The following is a 12,591-nucleotide window of genomic DNA, read 5'->3' on the forward strand; positions in this document are numbered from 1 at the left end:
TTATTGATTAGCTAAAGAAATCTATTTGTATCACTAGATTAAGAAACAAAAACAATCCAAGCTGAATTGTACCACACCGGTAGTAGGCAGCAAATGATGAATAAATATTAGTATAAGTGATTAAATTGTTAATCGGATGAAATTTGCATAGTATTTTACATATGAGATCAGTGATATCCATTGTCCCCGTCCCCTTCAATAAGCACATCACACCGAATTATGTTTGATGACCTTTATTAAACTTCCATAAACATACTTTGCTAACCAATATTTGTTAATTAGAACTTAAACATAGTATGGTTGATATTAATCACAGCATAAACATCCAGGTGATGTTAGCTAGGACAGCGTGACCTCACTCATCCTGACCCAGTAAACAACATCCATGCTTTACGTATGAAGCAGTGTCCCATCACTAACTTCATTTACCACTTATTGAATTAAGCATCCAACCAAATAAGCAGCATCTTTACCTCCATTCGCTTATTTTACTTATCAAGCACCGTCCAACTGCACACTTTCTTTTCCCAACTCATTGAAATGAACATCCAACACCAGAGGGGGAACAGAAGAGGATAAGCCTAACCCTCTTCTCCACCCTACCCAGACTGATAAAATAACCACAATCCCCACTGTTCCACTGAAAAAGGGAGGGAGGGTAGCAAGTTCACATCAAAATGTGATTCCTTCACCAGTTACACTTGCATAAACCCCTTAAGCCCCTCCCTACCCTTACCTCATTTCCTCCCAATCATCCCTCATTCCCTTTTAACCCTTTCATTCCCCCATCCTCTGAATCCCCACTACTATTTCTATGTAACCCCCACCTGAAGATATCCCTGGACAAATCGGTCTGTTACCAAACTTCATTTATGCTTAATTGTGAACAGATGAAGTGCCCACTGTTGTGGAATCTCTTCCAAAGTTCTGTGTATAGTTGTTTAAAAACATAGACTTTACTAAACTTAAATCTAAATAAAATGATTCTGATGATTCTAAAGAAAGACTACTTAATAATAAACACAACAAACACAAAAACAATAACAACAATAATAATAATAAAATGTGTCTTGAAGGTGAGGGGAGTTGCTACAATTGTCACCTGCTCTAACCCATACGGTTTTAGTGCAACGATCTGATAGACTAACTTTTTGAAGTCTACACAAGCAATTTTTAAAGTAATTTTAAACTGATATATTGTTTGTTTTTTTTATACTGGTGCACAAGAAACAAGAGATCAAACATTGTTTCTCCCATTAAACAAATACAGTTGTTCTTTTTTGGAAAACAAAACAGTTAATGTTTGGTTTATTTGCTGTTGTGTGAGTCATTAAGCAAAGTTTCACATTTTGGTTAAAAATAAGAAAAGATTTTGCATTTCACGTTGCATGGTAATGGACAGCTACAAAGTTGAGCTCAGTCTTTATAGACAGATTCTTTACCTTCATGTTGTTGCAGATGCTCAAAGTTACAATTACTTTCAGTGAAGCCTTATACAAGTTAGACATTTCAGATGTTTCCACGAAGGCCATACACAATCTCAGCAAACTCCAGCAATGTTTAGTTTTCAGACTAGTACATTTCTGGGACTGCCTCTGTGGTAGTCCTTATTTTATTATTATTTTTTAAACTGCATTTTAAAAATGGAGAAGGATTTCTGACAAGCAGATAAGCTGAGCCCACATTGCAAAATACCTGATCAGTTTTCAAATGTCATTTTTTTGCCTGCCTGGCATACCAGTTTCTGAATATGTTATCACTACATAGATGAATGGAAAGTCCTATGCTCCAAAGAACTGTATACTGTACTAACCTGGAATGCAAGCTCTATGAACCAAGTTAAACATAGATGGTTAAGGATGACATGTAAAAAACAAACATTGAACATGGGAAGTGGTGCAGCAGAATTGGCCAGTCATGCTTTTTACATCAGATAATCATCAGATTTTCTACTGTGCTGAGAAATCTTGTAAAAGAAGTGAAGTAGCCTGCATAGTTAATAAAAAGTATTAAAATCGGTGCTCGGTTACAACCCAGAAGTGACAGAACGCTCTTAACCAGTCTCTAAGGCACGCTGCTCAACATTACCTCTCACCAGTTCATGCTTCAACTACAGATGCTGAACAGGAAGAAAATGATTCCTTTGATGAGGACCTACAGCAGTGTTTGGTAAAATACCATAAGAGATATTACCTTTACCACAGTGATGGCATTTAACATTAGTATTCAAAGTACTGCTGGAACACTGGGCAGGCGTGACCTTGGTGTATAAAATGAAGCAGGAAATAGACCAGTACAATTCTGCCAAGACAATTCACTTGTCAAAGCAAACACTCTATTTCAGCATCCTAAGAGATTGCTTTACACATGGCTGTCATCAGATTGTCAATGCCACAGACAGACTGACTGCATACTTTGTAATTAGAGATGGAAGAGTTCTACACAGTCAGCAAAAACAAGTGCTGGAGCTATCTATGCCTCAGACAATCAGCTTCTGTTGCACGCATTGGAGTTAAAGAAGCAAGAAAAAACATCTAGGTCAGTGAGCTAAGAACTCAGCAGTGTCATACGTTAATATATAGTAGAGCGGAAGAATAGCTTTTACAGATTAGACTTTGTGGATAGAACAACCAAAGAGCTTTGGACAGAGAGGTGGCATCAGCGATATTCCAGATAGAAGGAAGATTAAGAAGGCAAGACTGCTGTCTGGGGAGACATTCAATGTGGCTGAGGAAAGAAGGAATGCAGAAGACAACAGAGACAGGAAAAACTATGCCAAAATGAATGCAAAATGTCATGGAATATCAAGGAGAGTTAAGATGAGGTATTTAAATAAACAGTACAAAGAAACAGAAAAAAAGGCAATAGAATAGAAAAGACAAGAGGTCTGTTCACAAAGACTATAGGTATTAAGCAGGGTCTCCATGCAAACCTGGGAGTGATAATATACAGATCAGAGGGACTTAAGAGAAACATAAGGTATTAAGATGATGTGGCAAGAATATACTGAAGAACTATGTAAGAAAGACTGTAACATGACTGATTCATGCAATGGTTATGTTCATCAACATAGAGCCAGCCATCCTGGATGATGAAGTTAAATAGGTGATAGAAAGTTTTGCTAATTACGGTTACATGAATGATGGAATTCAGGTGAACTTTATAAAATCCTGCAAAAATATGCTGTTATAGCACAGACAGGAATTTGCCATAAATTTGAAAAACACAATGATGGACAGTAGATAGGAAAAGATCAATGTATTTTCCATATCTCTCAACCTCTGAACATTAAAAACACAGCACTAGCTTTATATATTCATAGCAGAGGGTCAGCATGATTCATAGGTTCATAGTTTCATGCATGCCAAATCTCTGACGAGTTCGGATACTCTTGATAAGTGTAAGCATGGGCCTGGGAGATGAACCATTTACAGCTTACCTGTTTGCATCAGTGACATCGGTGCCAAACCATGGATGAATGAGAAGCAGTTTATTTTTTGCAGTATAAGACCCTGTATAGGCAGTCGTAGAATCTTTGTGTAGGCTTAGTTTATTTTCTTAATTAATTACGTACACGTGAACAGCTCTGACTATGAGTAGCACCAGTAAATCTAGGAGGGGCAAGGCTAAAATCATATCATTGGGATTAAATTTTAGCAGTGAGCATATGGGGCAGTGCTCAAATTATCAATCAGATACACTTGTTTTAAATGCAAAGATGCTAATGCTCAAATTTCTACAAGCTTGACTCAAGAAATGGGTGGTCTGAGAACAAACAATGTACAATCTGGTTTTAGAAGGGACAGAAGCACCAGAGAATAAATTGTAACATCTGCTGGATAACTGAGAAAAAAGCAAGGAAGTACCAGAAAAAGTACTTATTTCTGATTTATTGATTAGTTTAATGCCACTGACTATCTGGATTCTAAGAAACTGTGGCAGTCCTTACTGATGGGGTATTGCATCACCATGTGCCTCCTGAGGACTCTGTATGCAGAACAAGAAAGAACAGTTAGAACTATTCAGTTTATATTTTATTATTTTATTTATATTAATCAATTGCATTTTTTCGTGAGAATATTAGTATATTAAAGATTTATGGGGCTCAAGGCCTAAACTGTGAAGATTTTTATGTAGGAAAAAATGAGTGAAGATTGCATAACCGTGTTTATGAGCATATTTATGACATAAAGAAGAAAAAGACAACTAATGCCCTTTTTAGACACTTTGAGAACTTCCCCGAACACACTTTTAAATTTAGAATGTGTTAGAAAAGGTGGAGAGGAATCTGAGGAGAGGTCCTTGTTTAGTATATTTGCAGAGACAGGAGGTAATATGGCAATTGCGACTTGAAGTCTATAGGCACCCAGGACTTAATGAAGCAGTTAGCATAGCTCCCATGTTAAAGTTAAAAGCTTATGCGTAGAATATATGTATTTAGACAGGAATGAATTTTTAATTATGTAGACAACTTATATAGGCTATCTGTTATTTTAGGTTTATGGTGTTGATCTTTGCATTACTTATTAATGCTTGCAATTTTTAAACACAAACTGTTTAAGCATATACATAGTATGTGGATATGTCTTTACATTTTTCATCTGGGGCTAGTGATCACATGATTTGCCTCTCTTTGATATTTAAGAAGCACTCTGTGTTTAAAACTGAAGAAGTTTTTAAAGTTTAAAAACAAAAGTGCTTACATCATATTAAACGTGGTTTGAATATTAAATTTGGCTGTGTTGTTGCCCTTTGGACTCTGCTTTTGCTTTTTGTTTTTAATTGCATTTATTAACAAAGATGGTCTGACTCTGCCAGTAAGACTCCTTGGGTCTATGTTCGGCTACCGAATTAAAAAAAAACATGAACTGTGAAACAACTAAATCAAAACAGTGAACGGGGATAATCATCAAACAACAATGGAAAAAAAATACATTGGCCATAGTCAGCCAACATTCCACACACAACCAATCAAGGTGGGGGCTGCACCCCCCACACACCCCCTATCTTTATATACCATTTCCGTGGTCACACTACAGTGGGGAAAGTTTAAAAGGTTTCCCTTCACTTACCTTATGTATCATGTTACTTCCTGGTTGTTGGCCAACTATGTCCATTTGATGTTTTTTTTTTTTTTTGAAGTTGCTGTAGTTTGAAGATTATCCTTTTCGCTATTTTCCATTTGTTATTTTGTGCTTTGAGTATTTTAGAATTCGGTAGCCAAACATGGACCCAGACTCCCTTTTCAGTGGAGGCCCTGAGAGAAAAGCAACACAGATATACTAAGAAAAACAAACAAATTAATCAATCAGTCATAGCACATTTAGTAACTAAAAATACAAAAGATAACGGGAACATTAAAACCCATACAAGAATGGTCTGCGATGAAGTTGTTCACCCACAGTAATACAAAAAGAAAATAAATAGTCGAGCAGTCTTAGTGCATTTAGTTGTTGAGTATACAAACAAAAACATTTTGAAACACAGTACAAGTCAGTGAAGATAGAAATACAATGAGGCTATCCATCAGAAAAGAAATAATAAGGACTTCATATCCGGAAGTAGTAAATAAGAATTCTAAATATCATGACACTGCATTGAGATATCAATATTGTTATTCAAGAAACTTTGGGAGTTATTAAACCAATCAAAGTTCTGCCTTTTGGCACACACATGAGTTGGGATTAAAGGGAATAGAGTTGAGATTAGTCAGGAGAAGAGCAAAAGCATAGCTGAGTTTAGAAGTTGTTTGAGCTGAAGTTTAAAAGTTTAAGCATTGCTTATTTGTTTTAGAGGAAGTGGGATGGAGTTCCACATTTTGTCAACACAGGATATATACAGGAAGTTACTAGCTGAGCTGTTGGCACTGACCGTGGAGAAAAGTAGTTTGTCAACAGAGTGAAGAGGTGTGGCTTGACAATGGTATTAGAAGGTGTAACTTAGGTTTGGGCATTGATATGTATAATGGATAACTGGGAGTGAGATGGCAACTGTGCTGGTTCTGGTAAAGAAAAGTGTTTAAGTAAACTAGGGCTTTGGCATCAATGTTGATGAATTTTTCTAGAAGTTTATCAGGAGCAAGGGTGGTAGGTTTCAGTTTGAACAAGTACAGACAAGCCAAATACTAAAGACACCCACAAGCCCCTCAAGAAGTTTAAAAATGTATTAGTAATGAGCCAACAAGATTAAGTGCTTTCATCAGTCTGTAACCAAGACATCAGAAACTAAAAATTCAACAAACTCTACAATATTTAAATAGTAAAAAGTCACATGACCACCACATCAATTATCAACTGAAGCAAATGTTTTAACCCTATATTATCAAGTACAAAAAAGGTAGTAGTTAGAACATAAGGTGCAGGGTTTACACTTTGTATGATTTTAAATGCAGTACACTATTGATTGAAATACATTAATTAAGGTCAGGGGGCACACAAGCAATTCAACCTTAGTTGCCACATCATTTCTTTATATTCGAAAAGATCTTCCCATGGCCCTCCCCTCACATTCTGGGGTATAAAATCCAATCCAAAAAATAAAAAGGAGTGATCAGAGTGCGTTTCCACATGCTTGTATAAAGAGTTTTTAACATTCTTATTCCTTATATCTAGAGTGTGCTCATAATTACACTTTTTAAATTTCCGTTGGGTTTTTCCCACATAGAAACACAAACATTGAACACACTTTGCCACATATACTAAACCCATTGAATTACAAGTGAAATGGAATAAAGTAACCAACTAGTGGGTCCCTACCACTAGTGTGTCGCCCTCAAAAATTAATTTACATTGGCTGCAGAGTCCACACTTGTAGGTTCCCTACCTCTTGGCCGAATTTGAAGCCAGTTTCTCACTGCCTTCCAACAGTTTTTTCAAGTTCTTCCCTGTCCTATATTCTTTACATGGTTTATCATCAAACTTCTCAAAATCTTTCCCATAACAAGAAAATATTTTCCAATTCTTACATAGTATGTTACCAATTGCATCACTGTCCACATTGTAAGTTGTGACAAATGCCTTACCATAATTTTTTGCATTGTTACCTGCGTATCTGTCATTAACATCCTCCATAATCTGAGTAGTGGGACCCCTAAAAAGAGGTAGGATGGTCCCTTCTAACCTTTTAGTACTAACCTCACTATGAACACTAACAATCAAGTGCAACAGATGCCCTCTTGCCTGGAACATGTCAAGATGTTTGTTACTTTCTTGCTCAAACATATTGTCATCAGAAATCATTTTAGCCAGACAAATAAATTCTCCTTTACCACCCCTTTCTTAACATGCCAAGGGTGGCAACTTGTATAATGCAAGAGGGAATTTGAATAGTGGGGTTTCCTATAAATGTTGGTAGTAAGCCTCTCCTTAACATGATATTTGGCTATTAGCACATCTACGTAGGTAATACTTTCAGTGATGTAGAAATAAGTACATTTCAGAAACAAGGTTTCAATTTGCAAAGGATATTGTTGAGATACGTGCTCAGGGTTTAACAGTTTATTAATGGAGGACCAGAATCATGAAAAATGCTGAATTAGACTAATAAGATGCCAGAATCAAGATATTAACATCCTCAGATATGCAGATGATAACACTTCAATGCCTGAAAGTGAGGAAGCATTGAACAGCATGTTGGTAAAGATGAAAGAAAAAAGCATAAAGTCTGGCTTGTTGAGCAATGTCAAAATACATAAATAAAATGTTGTCTAGCCATATTAATTCTTTGCAAACATGGGGGAAAAGTGGAGACAATGATCAATTTTATTTTCCTGGTCTGAAAGATCTGTGCAGATGGAGAGAGCCATCATGAAATTAAATGGCATTTGATTTTAGAAGTTATGGGAAATCATGATAAGGTTTAAAAGAACAAAGACATGACTTTGTCAAGAAAGGTTTGTATAGTCACTGCTATGGTTGTGAGAGTTGGACTACAAGTAATGCACTGAAAATTAATGCTTTTCAACTGTGGTATCTGACAAATCGTTTAAGGGGTTTCTGGTCTGCTAGAAGTTCAAATGAATCTGTGCTTAAGGAAATAAATCCATACTATTCACTGAAGTGCCAGAGAGTAATACTAAAACACAGATACTTTGGCCATGTAATGTGATGACAGGATTCAGTAAAGAAGACATTGACACTGGGAAATACTGAAGGCAAAAGAATAAGGGTATAGCAGAGGCTAAAGCAGTTGGACAGAATTGCTGAAGTGATGAATTTGATTTTGAATTTGCAAGAATTTATATAAGCAGCTTTTGATGGACAGGTCTGGCATGTCAAAGTCCTTAAGGTTATGAAGAGTCAGTCTCCAGTAAACATCAATACTACATATCCTTCTTTAGGGACTCTGCCCTACTAAGATGTGTTGTAAGGCCATTTATTTTCCAGAACCAGATAGTTAACATGTTTATATAGTCATGCATGCATGCTTGCATCATATTTCTGAGACAGTGATCAGATTCTTCATCTTCTACTTACTTCCCTTTAAAACATGAATAGTTAATTATTATGAAGTGATGAGTGTGGAGTGGCTATATTCACCTGTATGAAACATTGCTGCCTTATTCACATACACATAAACTTGTATAGACATTTATACTATTCCTAAGCTGATTGTCAAGTCAGAGTCCAAATAATTTAAAATTCATTGACTGATGTATACGTGTAGTTGTTAAAGCTGGTGAATGAAGTAAGGCATAACTGTCATTAAAAGAATAAGTATATTTTTTCACTTAGTCCTTTGTTATAATGACTGCTGTGGTGTAGTATACCAAAAGTATTTGCACAAAGCTATAGTGTTTGAACAAAGTATTATATGAAAAGTGATCCCTGTACCCCTTTTTTATTAAACAGCTTACTATGACAGGGATTAGAACATAAAAATAAACTGCTTTTTACTTAATACTTTAATGTCTTCACAGAATTCTTTATTAACTGTCTTGCTTTACTGATGCTTCATATAATTGTAAGCAGTTGATAACTACATTTACACACACAGTACCAGTAGTAATCACCACCTTATCTGTTACACTGCATAGACTTATGTGAGCTGTCAGTAAGACATAACATTCACTAATTCTGTATGTTTTACTATGTTTCATTCCACAATAAAACTGTACTACCATATTAGTCCTGCATAAGTCAACCCCTTGTTTAACCTCAGTTTTTAGCACATATTTCTCAACTTGCCCATAAGTATATGTGGTACTTCTCAGCTGCTCCAGTATTATAGTATTAATATCATATAATGAGATGATGTTTAGCACGTGACTGATGTGTTATTTAAAGTACTACATTTTTTGGTGCAGAAGGATAAAACACTATGACTCAGATTACCCAGAATAGTCAAGTAACACAGATGTTGAAAAAGCTAATGATGGAGGATAGGAATGAACAGTTGATACCGTCTCACCTGTCATAGAGGAGTATGGAAGCTAAGCCTTTTCCAATACTGTCATCCATTGGAGCTTGGGAGGACTAGACATACATTGGTAGCAAATGGTAAAATAGCAGAAGTTTGCAGGACAAACGGTGCATGTCTGAGAGGGGTGTATTGCATACTGATCATTACTGCTGCCAAGTGGGGATCAGTTGTTGGAGATTAGTAACAAATCCTAATCACTACCTGGATGATGGCCTCCAATGACTGACTCTTATTTTAAACATAATGAATGGACCAATTGTTAGCATTCATGAGGGAGAAAGAGAATACAAAAAATCACACTCATTTTGCAGCCAGCACTTTATGATTTAGTGTTTTTCACTATTACATTTCCCACATTTCTTCTTCATTGCTGTTACTCATATGTTTTCCCTTTACCATGTCTACTGGCAGACTGTTCTTGGAACTTGATATGGTTTCTGTGAAGAAACACTTTCTCATAGCTCACATTTAAAACTGATTTAACTATATATAAGTTTGTTAAATTGATACGACCATTAATGAGTTATTTGCAACCAAATGAAAGAAAGAAGCGCCAGGTCTAACAAAATCATTCAACACAATTACTACTTTTACTTCTCACACAGATTGTATAGCATTTATATCATTACATGTCAAGCACAAACATTGTGCAGACTAACAACAGAAAATAAATACATTTTAAAAACCCCAAATTTTAAAAGATTCAAGTATTTTTGCAGGAGACCACCACGTGTCTAAATATTTTAACTCCAGGTTGCTTTATCTTGCCAGTGGGAGAAAACTCCATTATCTCTGAAGTACAGCAACCCCACTATAAGGACTGCAACAATCAGGTGTGTGTGTGTGTGTGTGTGTGTGTGTGTGTGTGTGTGTGTGTGTGTGTGTGTGTGTGTGTGTTATTTTTCAAAGAAAAATCGTTGTTGGAATGGAAACTGTTATTGATGAATGGATTTTATCCAGTGTAAAATGTTTGAAACATAGAAGGATAAGATAGTTATACTTTAATACTGGTGGAGATTCTATCAATAATTAAAGTTTATACGTCTTTTATTTGTCTAGATATAAGTACATGTACAGAAGGACTACATATACTTAAGTGTTCTATCTCATTGTACAGCTACTGCTTCAGCACCTTTCTAAATAAACAAGGTACTGTGTTGGGGTGAAAATTTGTGACCTAGGATTGTTAGCAAAGCTCATAAATTATACTTTTTAACCATGGCACATCTATTGTATCTCAGAAATTCTCTATATTAAGAGTCCTATGATTGAATTTCTGTTGATTATCTGACTTAGGTTTAAAATAATGTAGAGCATTTTTTGCATTCAAGAACCTAATACTAAATGTTTTATTCCCTCATGCCTTGACTTTGCTTTGCTTCAACAATAAATGTTTGTCCCGGTCCCCTTCAATAAACACATCACACCGAATGACATTTGACTACCTTTATTAAACTTCCATAACATAGCTTTGATAACCAACATTTATTAACCACAACTGAACACAGTATATTTGCTTTAATCACAGCATAAACATCCATGTAATGTTACTCAGGACAGTGTGACCTACTCATCCTGCCCCCGTAAGCAGTGTCCATTTCTCTACTCGATTACTTTACTTCTGAAGTAGCGTCCAAGACTGACTTCATATCCTATTTATTGAATTAATTATCCAACCTTTACTTATGAAGCAGCATCCAAGACTCACTTCATACACCATTTATTGAATTACCTTCCACCAAATAAGCAGCATCCTTACCTCCGCTTATTTAACATGCAGCCTCCAGCTACTCACTTTCCTTTCCCAAACCCTTAAAATGAACATCCAAACATCAGAGGAGGAACAGAAAAGGGCAAGCCTGCCCCTCTTCTCCACCAACCAGCCTGACCAGACTGTTCCCCCTCCCTGTTACTGAAATTTTCAGATCTAGCCACCGATAAAAGGAGAACTATGCCAAACATCATTCCATGTACAACAAACTCCTACATCAACCTGGATCCCTATCATCAGCCCCACCACCCTGTCATATAACCACCCAAACAAAAAAAACACTAAATGGTGAGTAATTGGTTAAAATAATCCAATCTCCCTTCTCCAATATTAAATAACCATAATTTGTAAACTTCTGTACCGTAATTAAATCACATACACTCAACCAATAATATAATTCGGCATCCCATAACCTTATGAGCCAAAGTCAACACCAAAACATTTAACCCAACACCCCGTGAAACCATACAAGGGCAATTGCCACCAACATGATCAGCTGTGACCCTATTTCCCACCCAGTGTATGTAATACAAAGTTGAAATTTCCTTTCAGAATACAACTATGAAATATCAGCAGAAAACATAACCAACCTAGCATTTCCCGCTCAACAAACCACCCTCTGAATGACTAAAATACCTCCATCATATAAAGTGCCACATGAGCTATAAACCCATGAACCTCCATATCCCAACACCAACTCCTGCAACAAAAACCTATCTTAGTAACTAAAGCCAGTCCAACTTCACAGCCATCAACCTACCCCAAACATGAAACCAGTAAGCTATATCACGCCAACTATCCATTAAACAAAATGTTTTTAGTGGCCATCCTAACATTTATGCCAGTAACCCTTAATAGCAACCTTCTATTATAATCACCCAAGAACCCGCCAACCACTCCTCCAACTATCTAATACAAATGCAACACCTGAAGTCATCCTCACCTTTGCTGATCTGTAAAACATTTCCAGCATGACTACCTAAAGCCATAACAAGTGCACAGAAACTATACCCCTTAAACTCAAATGAGAAGACCAATCATTGCACAAAACCCATCTTACAATAATTAAAGCCTGACCTGCTACCCACTCAATCCAAGCTGACCCATCATACCACCAAAAATCCAACCAAGCTCACAGTAGCACAATACTATACTCCTGATTAAGGAGGCGACTGCTAGAAACATCTAAGACCTGCATAAACTTAACCCCCAAGTCAGAAACTGCTAAAGTCCCCCCCAGCTAAAACCCTAGCCATGATACAAGGGAGCAGAACAAGCCAACTTCTGTAAAACTCCAAAGCATGCCTTGCTTAAATCTGCTAACCCACGTAACAAAGCACCCTGCTTCCAAAATATACCAAAACACCCTCATATCTACAATGCTTCCAAAACCCAACCTA

At 36.5% G+C, this 12,591-nt stretch overlaps 1 protein-coding gene across 3 annotated transcripts in view; it reads left to right on the forward strand.

The window, feature by feature from the left end:
* The window catches only part of TENM1 (teneurin transmembrane protein 1), a 3,721,864-nt gene that overhangs the window by 2,161,537 nt on the left and 1,547,736 nt on the right, over window positions 1-12,591 (forward strand). The window lies entirely within an intron of this gene.

This window comes from Protopterus annectens, chromosome 13.part0, assembly GCF_019279795.1.
Source record: "Protopterus annectens isolate FY-2018-M chromosome 13.part0, PAN1.0, whole genome shotgun sequence".
NCBI lineage: Eukaryota > Metazoa > Chordata > Ceratodontiformes > Protopteridae > Protopterus > Protopterus annectens.